This window comes from Micromys minutus, assembly GCF_963924665.1.
Source record: "Micromys minutus genome assembly, chromosome: 26".
NCBI classification, from domain to species: domain Eukaryota; kingdom Metazoa; phylum Chordata; class Mammalia; order Rodentia; family Muridae; genus Micromys; species Micromys minutus.
Window position 1 is genome coordinate 16,667,842 of NC_137961.1, and position 16,952 is coordinate 16,684,793.

Sequence of the window (16,952 nt, forward strand, 5' to 3'; positions counted from 1 at the left end):
CTCCAGGAGTTCTCAAGAGGGATGGGTTTTGGGTGGCAGAGCAAGGAACAGGCAGCACTGTCAGGAAAGCAGGCAGTGTGGGCTGAGTGGATGGCCAGTGAGCGGTTGCAGATCCCAGAGCCTAGCCGAAACAAGTGTGCATTTTAAAATTACACACAACATACTGTAGCTTCGAAGCCAAGTGGGTAGTCTTACAATTCCAGATTTCTTTTTCTTTAAAAGAAAAAAAGCTTTATTTTTATTATTTTTAATTGTGTGTGGGCGCGAATGTGCATGTATGTGTGTGCGTGCGTGTGTGTGTGTGTGTGTGTGTGTGTGTGTGTGTGTGTGTGTGTGTGCACATAAATGCAGGTGCCCTATGAGGTTATAGGAGATGTTTGTAGCTCGACTTCTGACTTGAGAGCTAAGAGCTGAACTCTGGCCCACTACAAGAGCAAGCAGCCTGCACCATCTCTCCAGCCCTTATTATTTAATTTGGTTTAGTCATGTTGCCTTGAAAACTCTGTATCTAGCATCATCAGGGATGTTGATCTTTAATTTTCTTTCCCTATATACAATGCTGCTGTTTGGCTTTGGCATTTAGGGAGACTTGGGACTCCTGAATTGGCACTTCTTCAATTTTGTGAGGAAACCTGGAAAAAATTTTATTTTACTTCTTAAAAAGTGCAATTAAGAGTTGATTACTTAAAAAATAATATAAAGAAAACTTTCTGTAGTCTAACTCAGAAATCTAAAGGAAAAAACTTAAATTTGTAAATTCAGAAATGAGAAAAGTGCTGGGCAGTGGTGACACATGCTCTTAATTCCAGCACTGAGGAAACAGGGCAAGTGTATCTCTATGAGTTCAAGGCCAGCCTGGTCTACACTTCTGGGACAGTCACAGCTACACAGAGAAGCCATGAAGCTGTGTCTCAAAAGCCAAAACCAAACCAAACAAACAAAAACCAAATAAGAGAGAGGGGGAGGGAGGGAGGGAGAGAGGGAGAGAGAGATGCCATTACATCTGATACCACAGGATCCTAGGAGACTACTACAAATAGTTGTATACTAAGGAATTGAAAACCCTAGAAGAAAATAATATATCTCTGGTCTTAAACAGCTTGCTAGAACTCTATCCACCTACCTGTCCATTGTTTCGTCCGTCCACCCACCCACCCATTCATTTATCCATCCATCCATCCATCCACCCATCCATCCATCCATCCATCCATCCATCTATCCATCCATCCATCCATCCATCTATCCATCCATCTAACTGTCCTTCTCTGTCCCCCATTCTCTGCCCTCATAGCTCTGTTCCTGTCTGTCTGTCTGTCTCTACCCATTCTCTCCCACCCCTTCCCCCAAATAAACCTTTATATTAGAAAGCAACAAACAAAACACCTGCTAACACTGAATCACAGTGAAGTGTATGAGGTATCTGGACAGTCTAGTAATGAACAAATGAGTCGATAATGCCTCTCCTGCAAAAGTCTTAGGACCTGATGGCCCCACGGCTGAATTCTACAGACATATTCCATACTTGACTTATTTTAGCAAGATTATATTTACTTCTAAAGACAACCTTGTATCATTTGATGACTAGAAAGTTTATTTCACTTACTACACACAGAGGGAGGGAAACAAGGACAGTAGAATGCCATTAAAGTATTTAAGTATATAAGTATATAAAAGGACCCACTGGAGACTTGCAACCTAAAGTATTCTTTATCTTTTACTTTCCAGAAGTGCAGGAACAGGAATAAATCCATTGCAGTTGCTAGTCTGAGGCATTTTCCTGTATAAGACAATGGAAAGAGAATCCAACTGTGCTGGCCATGAATGAGTAAGTTCTGAAAGGACTGGTTTGTTCCTTTATTGATCAGTAGTTTACATGCTGACCTCAGGTACCATGTGTATCATACTCTGTATAGTTCTGAGCATGTATACAGTTGGAGGCAAACAGGTGTTGTATCTCCAGTGGGCATCTAATAAGAATGGCTCACGATTAAAATATAAACACCACTGGCAGAATTCTGGCAGAAGACTTTTGAATGGAGCAAGATGTCTTGGTACACATCCATGATCCCAGTACTTGGGTGATGGACAGAGAAGGATTTCAAGTTTGAAGCTGTCCTGGTCTACATACGAGGTTCTGTCTCAAGAAATCAAATTGGTTCCAGTCAAGCACATTTTATATGCCCCCTCTAAACATCCACCAAGAGTTCTCTCTTCCTTTCCTCTTCCCTTTCCCCTTGTTGTTGTTGTTGTGTGTGTGTTGTGCATGTTTCTGAGGATCTAACTCAGGGTCTTGCACTCGACCACCAATGATACAGCCCTAGTCCCTCTGAGTTACATCTCCAGCCCTGTTTTTTCCCCCACTTGTTCTGAGCATTTGGGATTGCACATCTGTGTTACCTGCCACCACCAAGCTTGTCCGAGAACTTCTTTTTATTGAATTTAAGGCTCTTTCAATTATTTTTTTAAGATTTATTTATGTATTTATTTATATGAATACACTGTAGCCATCTTCAGACACAACAGAAGAGGGCATCAGACCCCATTACAGTTGTGAGCCACCATGAGGTTGCTGGGATTTGAACTCAGGACCTGTGGAAGAGCAGTCAGTGCTCTTAACCACTGAGTCATCTCTCCAGCCCAGGCTCTTCCAATTAAGGAATCAATTCAGATATAAAGCACAGATGAACACTGCCTAAGCAGTGTGTTCTTCTTTTCAGTCACTAGAGCAAAAATACTCAGTGGAAGGGAGGCTGAAGAGGAGAAAGGATGACCCGGTTCTGGCCCTCAGCTAAGGAAAATTCAACTAGGCCATGGTTTTTGTTTATTTGTTTGTTTGGTTTTTAAGGCACATTTTTATTTTCTGAGGTAACATTTCTCTTATCAGATATGCCTCAGGGCTATGACCCAATGGCCTATGTCAAAGAATAAAAAACTTAGTAGCTTTTTTTCCCTTTGGGGCATATAAAAAATTATGTTCCACTCTTTGTTTGGCTGGTTGGTTTTGGGAAATGCTTCAAGATAAGAACACGTTTGCTAGATCAAGCAACCCTTACTTACATTCTCCATAGGCTGCAAACTTACCGGCCTTTATCCTACCTCTTCTCTGAGGGATGAAACATCTTTGTCTGCTGGTGCTGCTCAAAAGTTGTCTATTAGACAACCAGTCCAGTGACCTGTCCTGTCTGCAGAAAGCCAGCTGAGATCTGTGGTCCTGTCTCTAAGCAGGGGGGAATACAACTGTTTTCCTTTCAATGCCTTGGGCAGGAGCTCTCCCCTGCCAGGAACTGAACACTTTCATTCTGTGATTCATCAAAGCTGTTCTCTATACACGGTGTCACATAACCTTTCTTTTCAGGAGGTCTAACCCAATAGCCTCCCAGACCTCAGGATGAAAGCGAGTGGTATATACACGGTGTGCGAGAAGAACAAAGGAGAAACACGTTCAAAGCCGAGCCCTACGTTACATAACGCCCCGTGTTAGAAATCCATGACCCATAAAACATTCACCTACTTAGTGGGGTTTAAATAAAGCAGAGTGGTGTTCCTTTCTAAAGAGTGACTTTCCAGTGATCTTTCTGTCAGAATTCCAATTATTCTATGACTCAGTGGGTATGTGTCTAGCTTAAAAAAAAAAAAAAAAAAAAAAAAAAACTCCTTTTTTTATTATTTTGGATAAGGATGAAGAAGTTTTCATATGAAGTTTGTAAAGGACAAGTTTATATAGCAATGCACTGCAGCATCAAACACATACACACTTTATTTCATGTTTGAAATAAAATATTTTTAGTGAGATTTTAAGAATTGAGGCCTACCCATAGGTAAAAGGACTTTTTCTTTGGCTCATCTATCTGAGTTTGCAGTAATTCGTTCCTGTCTAGAAACTGACTCAGGTCTGTGGCAAGGATGAGGGTCGTCAACTTCACCTTATTTGGGTGTTAGGATAAAGCCCACCGGATAAGAAGCCTACCCAATTCATATACACATGAGAGACATCTCCCCAGGTTTTCATGAACCTTGTCTACAGGCCCTGCTAGATTATATCTGTAGGTAGCTGCTCACGCTGAAGATCTCACCCTCTGCTGGGCCCTCTGGAGACTGTCTTTCCCAAAATCCTTGCACAATGGGTATAGCCTGTGACTTATGTCCAGTGGAGTTCAGAATGAGGTATGTACCTTCCTCGGAACCCTGTGAACGTTCTGTGTGACTCTGCTCAGCGAGTGGCACAGGGTCCAAACAGTTCCCTAAAGAGAGTTGAAGTCACACACACACACACACACGTGCCCACATGCCAATCATATATATGCACGTGACTGTGAACTTTGAGAAAGTAAGAAATAAAATTTCATTATCTCAAGTAAGTAAAGTTTGAGTTTTTATGTCTAATTGTTTTAGTAGTGGCTTTCTGTTGTGTGAAGTGATAATAATAAAAAAAGCCACCACGCTACGGCAGGCCTGTCCTGTCCTCATCTTTCTGACCCGGAGCTCCGAAATCTCTCCACCGGACTCCCTAGTTCCCATGGTGGGTCGCTGCGACGCCAGCCTCGCGCATCCAAATTCACATGGCTCGCTGGTTTGCACTTCTCGCAAACCCAAGCTTTATCACCGAACCTTTCTCTCTGGAACCCAGCTGAGTTACCAGGTAAAAGAAAACACCACATAAATTTAGTTTAGATTCATCAGGTAACACAATCACTGGGCGCAGCAACTGGCATCCTAATTTGTAAGCCAATCTAAGTTACATCCTCCAGTGGTGAACCCTGGCGGATCTGCCATCTAAGCTGGGGAGCCTTCTGTTTGCTACATCCCGTCCTCCAAGCTCTCCCCATCCAAAAACAAGTCACTTTTTCCTGCCTCTTCTCTTTCCCTCTTCTACCCGGAAGTCCCACCCACTCCTCGCCCAGTGATTGGTCCACTGAAATCTTTTATTCGTTAGTGGAAGGTCCTGCCACTCAATGCATTACCCATTGCCGTTCTTCTATCTTTGCCCATTTCTTGCCCCTACTGCTTCTGTCTCTGTCTCTCTGTTTCTCCCTCCCTCTCTCCCTCCCTCCCTCCCTCCCCCCCCTCTCATCTGTGTTATCTCTCTGTTCTCTTACACTGGTAGAAAGTAAATTTTGGGGATCCTCCAGTCTCCATCCCTGGGGTTGGAGTTACAGATGTATGCTCGTGTGCCTAGCTCTTACATGGGTGCTGAGGAGCTGCTCTCTGGTCCAAATATCTTCATAGTAAGCATTTTGCCCATTAGAATCGCCTCCCTAGCCTGTAGTTCTTTCTTCGTGACTAAATTAAGGTGTCTGTAGGTGGACGTAGGAATAAAGCCTTTACTGTGTTGGAATGACAACCAGACTTGATTAATTAGGAGAAAAAGTTTAACCAATTCAACTTTTAAAAAAGCCGACAGTTTAAGTACTTAAAAGATAATTTTTGTTGAGCAACTCGTTTGAGTAGATAGCAGGAGAGGCCATCTAATTCCCATGTGATTAATTCTCTCTGGGAGCTTCAGCAAATACGGTTGTCACCACACTGATGACCCAGTAGATCTGTGCATGGCAGCTCTTTGCTGACACACATTAACACCAGTGTACACAGACTTGCAGATCAATATTAACCAGAACACTGAGCTGACCCTGAGTGGCTGTGTGGCTTCTGGATGCCTGCTGGGAAAGACATCTGGATGGGAAAGGCATCAGAACAGCTTATGGCTGAGACTTCCCAAAGAATTCAAGTTTCAAGAATGTTTTAAAGAATGCTTTAAACAACTCTCCCCGCTAACGTTCCTGTCTGACCTCGCTAGAGACCTTATAACCACATTCTCTCAGCTCTGGTGTGGTAGCTGACCCTTTCTTCTCCTTGCTTCTTCCCCAGAGATGGTAGCTTTAAAACTGGATTCAAGAGAACCCCATTCTAAGGCTACATCAAAAAATGGACCCCAGGCAACTCACTCTGGATTTAACCGGAAAAAAAAATTGTTGTACTTTGCAAATTGTGTTTTGACATAGGAAGTTGCTTTTAAGAGTGGGAAGACCCTCCCCCCCCATGGGCTTTACTGGTTTCACACCATAGAGTGAGGTTTCATAAGAATGCCACATCAACTCCTAGTTTTAGCCTCACAAACACCCAGTGCTGTCCTTATCTGAATCTACAGCACATCACTTCCTGAGCCCCCACATACAGGCCTACTCATATTCTACCATCTTCGCTTGCTGGATGTCTCATACACTCCTCCTCGGAGTATTCCTGGAATAAACCACACCACCCTGCCAACTCTTTCTTACTAATGGATGACATCACCATCTTCCTGATGAGTCAGCACAATGCTCTGAACCACACTGAACTCTCTTATTGACTTTCTCCGCATTCAGTCAGTCCTGTTTGTAAGCTGTCCTAATTACCTCTAAATGATCTTCTTCCTCTCCATCCTTACTGCCCCTGGCTGGGTGTGGGATCTGTTCATCCATCTTCATCTACCATTACAAGACTCCAATCAACTCTCATAGTGATCTGCCTGGCTGCCCTGGCGGTTTTCTACACTGCAGTAGAAGTCATAATAGTTGCTACTTGGTTGCAACTTTGCAGCTAACAAACTGCTTTCTTGTACATTCTCACAGTTACATTGCATAACATTCTATTTTAAGCTTTCTTTTTAATAGGATATTTTGTTAATTTTTAAAGATTTTCACTTAATGTATTTTGATCATATTTGCCTTCTACCCTTCCCCCTGATTCCCCCCAGACCTGCAGCACACCCACACCCATCCCACCCCATCCTGGCTTCTGGTTGTTCTCTTGCTCTCTTACAAAACAATCTACCAAGGCAATTTGCGTGAGCCTTCACTGGAATGTGGTCTGCCTACCAGGGGCCTCCCTGACTCTCTTTCCTCCATAGATAGGAGTGAACTCATGAGACCCTCCCTAGCTCTGTGCTACTGGGTCGGCTGGCTTAGTCTTGGGCAGGTCTTGAACAATCATCCATGGTGCTGTGAGTTTGTAAATATAGATCCTGTCGTGTCCAGAAGACAGTGTTTTGCTCTGGTCCTACTGAGCTTTTGGCTCTTGCAATCCCTTTGCCCCTCTTCTCTGATGGTCCCTGAGACACTGTAGAGGAAGAATGTGATGCAGATATATCATTTGTGGATGAACACTCTACTGGCTGAGGCTTCATCTCCGCCCTTTGACCAGTTGTGAGTATCTGCATTAACTATTGCTTCAGATGAGGTCCAAGAGCTGCACCAGTCTGTGAATACAAGGAATGGAATTTAAGGAAAGATGGATATTACTCCTTAGCAGAACAATAGCAGCCTGTGAGCTTCCCAAGCCTGGGGTGTTGGCCAGTAAATCTCACAACATTCTAACAAGAAGATGATGTCATTCTGATTTCGAACAGGAAACTGAGCCTTAAATTATTATATTGACCAAATAGTCTTGCAAAAATACAAAGAGCTAAGGTTTGAATCTCTCTCTCTCTCTCTCTCTCTCTCTCTCTCTCTCTCTCTCTCTCTCTCTCTCTCTCTCTCTCTCTGTGTGTGTGTGTGTGTGTAAGTGTATGTATGTGTGTATGACACTGAGCCACACCAACAAGCATGTATCGCCACTGCCTTCAGAAATCCAGTGCTTTCAGTCTAGAGAAATTTTTGTAACTGTGCCTTAGAGTTTCTTCCTGGGTTCAGAGCCGGGCTTGAGTCAGAGCTTGTAGTCTAGTGTGAAACTTTGGATCAGTTATGCGAGCTCCTTGATCTGCTGAGTAAGGCTAGAAATGCAGTGCGCCCCCTAGCGCTGTCATGGGCCTTAACAAGAGAGCGCATATGATGCTTTTCTGTACTTTGAGTTGAAGTGTTCAGTCCTTTTGGATGTTGGTTACAATTTAACAGTCTCACCATGATGGCTATTTAAAGTCATCTGAGAGAACTGAACCTCAATAGAGAAAATGCTTCCATAAGATTGGGCCATAAGGCAAGCCTGTAGGGCAGCAGTTTTCCACCTGTGGGTCTCGCCGCCTTTGGGGGTTGCACATCGGATAACCTGTATATCAGATATTTTTATTACAATTTACAACAGCAGCAAGATTACAATTATGAAGTTGCAACAAAATAATCTTGCGGTTGGGGTCACTGTAGCCTGAGGAACTGCATTAAAGAGTTGCAGCATTAGGAAGGTTGAGAACCGTTGTGGTAGCGCAGTTTCTGATTAGTGGTTGATGTGAGAGACCGTGTGATACCTTGGCTGGCTGGTCCTGGGTTCTCTAAGAGCAGACTGAGCAGACCGTGAGGAGCAGCCAGTAAGCAGCGCTCCGTTATGGCCTCTGCATCCGCTCCAACCTCCAGGTTTGAGTTCCTGCCTTAGCGTTCCTCAACAGATTGGGATGTGGGAGCCAAACAAACCCTTTCCTTCCCAAGCTGATTGTGGTCACCGCGATACTTCCTCACAGCAACAGTAACCCTACCCAAGAGGCTCAGCTTCCACCATGTCCTTTTCATCTTCTATCCACAGGCAGACCAGATCACAATCTCTTCCTTTCTCTATGATGCCTTAGAAATATCAGCCGATGGCCAGCCCTCCCTCACGGCACTGCAAGTATCTGCCTCTATAGTTAGATGGTGGTTGGATAATAAAGTCCTTAAGATCAGCATGAAATTTCTTCTGGAGCTGGTCAGTAAGCCTTCAGGAACATCCCTACTCAGATTTGCAACCCCATAGGAAGAACAACAATATCAACCAACCAGACTGCCTCCCCCCAGCTCCCAGGGACTAAACCACCAACCAAAGAGTACACATGGGGGGACCCATGGCTCCAGCCACATACATAGCAGAGGGTGGCCTTGTCTGGCATCAATAGGAGGAGAAGCTCTTGTTCCTGTGAAGGCTTATTTCCCCAGTGTAGGGGAATGCCAGGGTGTTGAGGTGGGAGTGGGTGGGTGGGAGGGGAAGTATCCTTATAGAAGCAGGGAAAGGGGGGATCGGAGGGAGGAACGGAGAAAGGGGATAACATTTGAAATGTTAATATATAAAGTATCCAATAAAAAAGATAAAGAGATAGAACATCCCTCCTCATAACAGATTGGCATTGTTCTTCCTGCAAAGTCTCCGAGTCTGGTTCCTCCTTCTTCATCATATCTTTACACTGCCTCTCTGTCTCCTTCCACTTCTGACTTCACGTTTGTCCTTGAAGTTCTTCCTTGCTCCAGCCTGGCTGCCTGACTCCATCTGGGGACAGTGATCAGACCTCAGCCCCAAGCCAGGATTTCTCTCAGGTCTCCAGGCCTTGCTTTCTCTGGCAACCGACCTCACTCTGGCTTCTGCTCATAGCTTTTCCGGCGCTGACAATACCCAAGGACTGACCAGCAATGGTTCCGATGAGATGATCACAGTTCATATCCTCCCTCCCCATCGTTTGTCCTTCTTGTCTGATGAACTCTTACAGGATGCAGAGACCTTGTCCTTGATATCAGTAGATCCTCCACAGGACCTGGGTTAGAGTAGCTTGTGCTGAGCGGACCATTGGTGGAATGAATATATTATTCCATCTCAGCCTAGTGACAGTGGGTCCTCTGGCTCTGCCAGTTCTCAAGAGCACAGGAGGTCTGTCATGGTGCCTGCACTGCCTCTCCCACTACACAGCCAGGTCCGGATAAATGGGAAGAGCAGATAGCAATGACTTTGTATATGTTCTAGGATTTTCAGCAGAATGTGAAACAGTGTGTCTCACTCCCTCACCTTTTCCTTACCCTTGTGCATTATATGCCATTTCTATAAACTCGAATGCTATCAACATCCTTTATTCATGTTACTTCATTTACATATTTTCAGAACTAATGCTCTGCATTAATTAAGGCAAAGTGGTTTGTTAATATTAATCGCCTACTCTTGTCCATTAGTCCCCTGAAAGGAATCTTTTCTGATTTTGTCTCTGTCTGTGTGTTTTTGTGTGTGAGTGTGTAAGTGTGTGTCAGTGTGTTTGTGAGTGTGTGTGTGATTGTGTGACCTTGTTGTGCCAGCTATTACAAAGAATATATTACAAAATACTGATGAAGTTGAAAGACATATAAGACTATGAGATAATCTTGTTTTCTGTTTGACTCAACTACCATGGCTCCCATTGAATCCATTTTGTCTTAATAACTAGTCCTTAAATTTTTGGCTATAAAATAATAGAGATACTTAAAGTGATCATGTCTCTTTTTACTTCCAAATGTCTGTGGTCTGAAGTTCTGAGGCAGAATTTAAGACCCTGATGTGATGATCTCAGAATCAGTCTAAAGGATTTTAGAATGCTATTCTGATTTTACTAAGAGAAATATACACTTTGAAATTATTCATTATTAAAATATACAAGGTCATACCACTTCTCACTTCCCAATTACTTAAAGACATACACTTTAGGGAAATATACATTATTGCCTCAGTGAGATACTACAGACTGTCTATTAGACAAATTATCCTTGAGGTTAAGGGACACTACTGGACATCAGCGTTGGGACATAATTTGATACAAACTTTACAGGAGGCAATTTAATAGTACGTGTCATCTCACTTAAAATACATCTTTTTTTTTCCAACTATGGGATGAAATTTATTAGAACAATAAATAATGTGTACTATACATCATAACATTAAGGGAAACATGATTTGTAATTAATATACTGTAAAATGGAAAAAGCAAAAAGAAATGCTTTGTAATAAGCTTTCCTGGACAATGATAAATGGGAGCCAGAAGGAAACACTGGGACAGAATGAGCCTGCGAAGAGCTAATGCGAGGCTCAGGGCCACGGTCCAGAAGCATCTCTTTGGGTCTTTCTTGCTAATGGTAGCATGTCCAATACCTTTATAAAGAGCTCTCATCTCTGCACAAACCAGAAGATTCCATCCAATTCTGCCAAGTGCTGTAAGTAGTGTGGAAAAACATAGTTTTCAGTTTAATAAATCGTGAAAGAGGAGAAATAGAAAGAAGGCCAGGGGAGAGACACTTCCAGAAGCTCAAGGAGACTCTCTTGTGCCACCTTCTGACAACCACATGTAAGTGCATTAGAGAGAACTTACTCTCATGTTCTTTTAAATGGTTAGTATACAGTAAGAGTTTCCTAATGATATTCTGCTATACTAATAGGTGTGTGCCTGGCACAATTGGCATCTGAGAGGCTTTACCCAGCAGCTGATGGAAACAGATGCAGAGACCCACAGACAAATTTGGTTCAGCTTGGAGAATCCTGAAGAAGCCAGGGAGGAAGGATTGTAGGAGCCAGAGGGGTTAAGGACACCACAAGAAAACCCACAGAACCAACTAACCTGGACCCATAGGAGCTCTCAGAGACTGAACTGACAGGCAGAGAGCCTGCATGGGACTCACCTAAGCCCCCTGCATACATGTTACAGCTGTCGCTTGGTCTTCATGTGTGCCCCTTCCTAACAGTGGAAGCAGGGGTTGTCTTTTCCTCTCTCCCCCCCCCACCCTCCGCACTGGATTGTCTCAGTCAGCTTTAATACGAGGGGCGGTGCCTATTTTTACTGCAACTTGATAAGTCATGTTTGGTTGATATCCATGGGAGGCCTTCTCTTTTCTGACTAGAAATGAAGGGGGAGGGGAGGGGAGGGGAGAGGGGAGGGGCTAGGAGGAGGGGAAACTGGTTGGGGTGTAAAAAAAATAATTAAATAAAAGATAATTAAAGGGTTTAGAGTAGCAAACAAGGAAGAGGTACAGCATTGAAAGATAGTTTGAGAAAGTATTTAATATTTGCTAAAATAAAAAAATATATTTGAATGAGAGATGCAGGAAACAAAAGTGCATAGTCCCCTTTTACTATAAGAACTAACACACACAAATACATACATACATACATACATGCATGCATGCATACGTACATACATACATGCATGCATACATGCATACATACATACATGCATGCATACATACATACATACATACATACATGCATGCATGCATGCATGCATGAATACATACAGACAGACAAGCTGTGGAGTGAGACACTTTAAGAAAGTGATAGAATTCGAGGCACTGGATTTAGATATTATACAAGAGCACATAGACAAAATCTCCGTCACACACTCCTCGTTCCCATTGGGAAATATGTGGCATAAAAATCTACCAGAAGCAGATAATTGGGTAATAATAACTTAGCCTGAGATAAAGCCTGTACCACATACTGTTCCTATGCTAGAGATATATTTCGAGTAGTCTAAGCGGGCATGGCCTCTGCTATGACAGAGGTGTTAGTCCTTCTGAGGGGCAATCAGAGCAGGTTGACACGGTGGTAAATGCTGTGACTATGTCATGAGGAAGCTGTGATAACGAAGGACCATGGCCTCGTTCCCAGGATCAGAGATGGCAGTCTTTGGGGAAACCCGTGTCCACAGGTAAAAGGCAGGTCAAGCAGGTGAAGCAAGAGAGTCCCACCAAAAAGAGCATGGTGGTTTGGAAGCTTCCAGAAGGAAGGTAAAATGGGGAAAGAGGAAGCACAGCGCTGGATGGCTGTTGATTCCCTGCCTGTGGTGTTTAGAGTTTGCATGAATGGATGGTGATGGGGGGAGGACAGTGAGGGAGCTTTGAACTTGACCTTGAATCATCTCTCAGAGGTCATCACCAATAGTTCAAGGGTTCAGTAAAGGGGTTAACTGTCTACTCTGGAGGAAGAAGTCATTGTTTATTCACCTAAAACAAAACAAGGGGACTGGGGAGATGGCTCAGTGGCTAAGAGCACTGACTGTTCTTCCAGAGGTCCTGAGTTCAATTCCCAGCAACCACATGGTGGCTCACAACCATCTGTAATGGGATCTCATGCTGGTGTGTCTGAAGACAGTGTACTCATATAAAATAAGTACATTCATACAGAAAGAAGGAGGGAGAGAGTAAAATCTTTGTAATTAAGGACAACAACAACAACAACTAAAAATAAATAAATTAAAAAGCCCAGATAACCAGGGTCTTGCTATGTTACCCAGGCTGGGCTTTAAGTCCCAAGTCTACACAGGCTTCATTCTTATGGGAAAATATGTAATATAATAGATATTTTTATATACTAATGTGTTTAAAATCAGTCCCCCGAAGGATAGTCAATCATGTGGAATATGCTTTCTCCTTAGCATTTTAAAAAGCAAGACATAATCTCATTATGCAAAAGAGTATAGAGAAGGCATATATTACACACAATAGAGAAGACTGTTTGGGGAAATGTTAAGCCAGAATGTAACTGTGTTTCCAAGGAGACGGCTCTTTTTCTTCTATTTGTGTGTCACTGCATTTCCTAAAACTTCTACGGAGAGTAAATCTTGTCTGGAAGTTAGAAGCCATTTGAATGTACAAGAACTGTATTTAGGGACAGAAAATGGTGTCCTAAGGATTAAAAGTTGGTAACTCCTAATGGTGGAGAAGAGACAGGGATTCTACTGTAGAAATCTCCAGACTTGGTGTTACAGCTTAGACCAGATTCCAGACTTTTTGGGATTTTTTTTCCCCCTTCCTAATGATACAAATGACAGTTTCTTTCTTTTGACAATACAAAATAATTTTTCTTATTCCCAGATAAACCTTACCCATGCAACTAATATATGCACATATGTTTGCATACACAAACATGTTATTTACACATGACTTAGAGAGATAAGCCTGTGGTTCTCAACCTGTGGGTCATGACCCCCTTTGGGGGGGTTTCTCATATCAGATATCCTGTCAGTCAGATAGTTACACTAACATTCCTAACAGTAACAAAGTTACAGTTACAAAGTAGCAATGAAATAATTTTATGCTTGGGGCTCATCACAACATGGAACTATATCAAAAGGTCATAATGTTAAGAAGGTTGATCGCTGCTGAGCCCAAGCCATGTTTAGAAGAATTCTGAGCCATACTGGCTGCATCTGTTGAGTAGGGTAAGCAACTTCCATTAGATCCGTCTTGAGGGAACTTTCCAGTGACCTTGGGCCTTCTACAGCACTGTTTTCTGAGTTACTAATAAGAGAAGTAAGCGACCACTGCATGGACCTGATGATTTAGGATATTGCTCCCTCTTTGTAGAACTTAACAATATCTTAATAGGAGAGTGAGGACTGATCTTTGAATACAAATAACATCAGTCTTACAGGCTTTTCAAAGAGATGCCTGAACCCGGACAGTAGGAGAGCTGAGGCTGGTTTTCTCTCCGAGGCATAGCTGGAGGGAACTTTTGATGAGCTATGCAAAGGATATTCCGGAAGGAAAAGATTCTGCAGTGGGGGGGAGGTAAGGCAGAGAGAGTGGGGATTTTAATGGCAAGGGGAGGGGAGGCTATACCCACACAGTGCCATTAGCCCTTACATCTATTCTTCTCTCATACATGTGGACCAGATTTTCCCTTCTCTCCATCCACTCTTCCCTGTACCCAGCCCCCATCTTCTCTCCCCCAAGATCCACTCCTCCTGGTTTTTTTTTTTTTTTTTTTTTTTTTTTTTTTTTTTTTTTCCAGAGAAGATCAGGCCTCCCAGTGATGTCACCTGAACATGGCTTAGCTTCAAGACTAGGCACATACCTTCATATCAACATGGATTGAAGCAACCCAGGAGGAGGAAAAATGTCCCAAGTGCAGGCAGGAAAGTCAGAAACACTCCTCCTGTGAGGAGTCCCACAAGAATGTGAAGCTCCACCACCATGATGTAAATATGCAGAGCACCTAGCCCAGACCCATGCAGGTGCTGTGATAGTCTCTGTGAGCCCTCATGGTTGAGCCCCGCTTAGTTGATTCTGTGGACCATGTTCTCCTGGTGTCTTCCACCCGTCTGGCACTGACAATCCCCCACCCCCTTCTGCAGAGTCTCCTGAGCCCTGCCTAATGTTTGGTTAAGGGTCTCTGCATCAGTTGCTGGATTAAGCCCCTCTATGGCCATTGGGCTAGGCACCAATCTATGAGTCTGGCAGAGTATCATTACTTTAGGCCCTTTAACCCAACCTTCAACAATACACAGTCCAGGGAGCAGCACATACATGCTACCGTCCCTCGGAAGAAAAGGAACAAGTTCAAAGTAGGGGCCCTGCTGGTGGAAACTGAACCTTGCTAACAGGCTGGTCATAACTCTCCCCATTCGATCAAGACTTTATGTGGCTAATTTCTCTTCTATTAAGTGCATGACTAGAAGAGACACAGACTGGAAAGATGACACACCACAGCAACACTGAAAGGTGCAAATTCTTCATAACAAAAGGGGGCACACCCATATGCATGATATATCATAGTTTTTCTTAATATGGAGGTTTCACTCTTGCTATAAACTCCAAGAAAATATGGCAAGCTTCACAATCTTTGAAATTATATTGCATTGTATACATTTCATATTGCAACGTTAGCTATATAACGAATTATTAAAGTAAGTAAGATTTAGGAGATAGTATTGTAGAAGGAGCATTACTCAATATAATAATACCTGATAATAGCCCAATTTAAAAATTTTAATGCACGTGTGTATTACATTAGATGAGTGGAAAGAGATTCTACAAGCATTAGGTAATGTGCTTTCCTATGATCTGAAGTCAGACTTATGTTGTGATTTTCTTCCTCAGTAGATGACAGTGTTTAATTTAAAACCTGGGTTAGAAAGCAGGGACAGTGTGCCGGTCGGCTGAGCTGCCCAACACTCTGGCGCAGTAAGGAGAGAGCCAGCGAAGTGGGGGTGGACCGGTGGGGAAGCCGAGGGCTAGAGGGTAGCCAGTTTCTGAGGCTCTGTAGTCCAGAGAGCACACCTTCCTCACATTATTAATGTTTTAGAAAAGCCCCGCCTCGTCCTGAAATCCCACTGTGCTCTCTACTGCCACCTGCTGTTGATTGTGGAGAAGTTCACAATGATCAGTTGGAAAGATTCAGATTAAGATGACTTCATGTAGAGAAAACAATATGAAAGCTCATCTATTTTAACGGCGCTGACACCACGTGATAAAACCTTTAGAACTGTTTCCATCTTGGCGTCATCCTGGTGGTACCCTCTGGCTTTATTCTGCACTCTGATGCCCACTGAAAAGGCTGACCACTTTAGCCCACTCAGATCTCATTACATACTTCCAGTCTGTATTAGCTTACACACAGTACCTACTACGGTGGAAGTGAAGTGTGAATAGTTGTTAGACTGTATCGTTTAGGAAACAAGGGAAAAGGTGTTTCTGTTTGTGTGTTCAGTGGACACACAAAATAAATTTTGACATATAGCTACATTTTTGGATCTCTGATTTTGGAGGGCTGACCCTATTAATTTGATGGTAGGAGAGGTGTGTTGGTTTCAGTCACCACGGAAAAAAATACCCAAGAAAGTTCAAAGGAGAGATTGGCTGTGTTCACTTTCTGAGGTGTTATTTCACAGATAGTTGGGATCACTGGTTGATGAGGCGAAACATCATGGTGGGGGCATGTGACGGCAGGAAGCTATTCATCTCGTGGCCGCTAGGAAGCTGAGACAGGAGGCTAAGGACCCTTCTGAAGCAACCCCTCCCCCCCAAAAAACCCATCTCCTGATAAGCCATTCTGTATGAATTCACCACTGAGAAGTCAAGACTTGCACAATCCAGTCACCTCTCCTTAGACCACAATCTCAATACCTGGGCTTTTGGGAGCCATAGTTGATATCCATTTCAGCTAGGAAATTTAGCTTGGCTAACTCTCCATGGGGTTGAGGTGAGACATGATGTAGGGATCTTTTATCCTTTCAACATCATCTTCTTCCCACACCAGAGACGGTCCTGTGTTTCTTTGTGTGATGGACAGCCAGGTACAGCCATGAGGGTAACACACGAGCATTCTACTATCAGGTTCTAGAAACAGAAGGCAGAGTGCAGGACCACGTGGGAAAGCACCCGTGGGCAGGCATGGGGGGGAATTCACAGCTTTATTGGGGATTTCTAAGGAAAAGACAACGAAGCAGAGCGATTGGTTTAGGACAGCATCGTTTGAGTAATTTCGGGATTCTAAGCCACCCAGTGACTCCT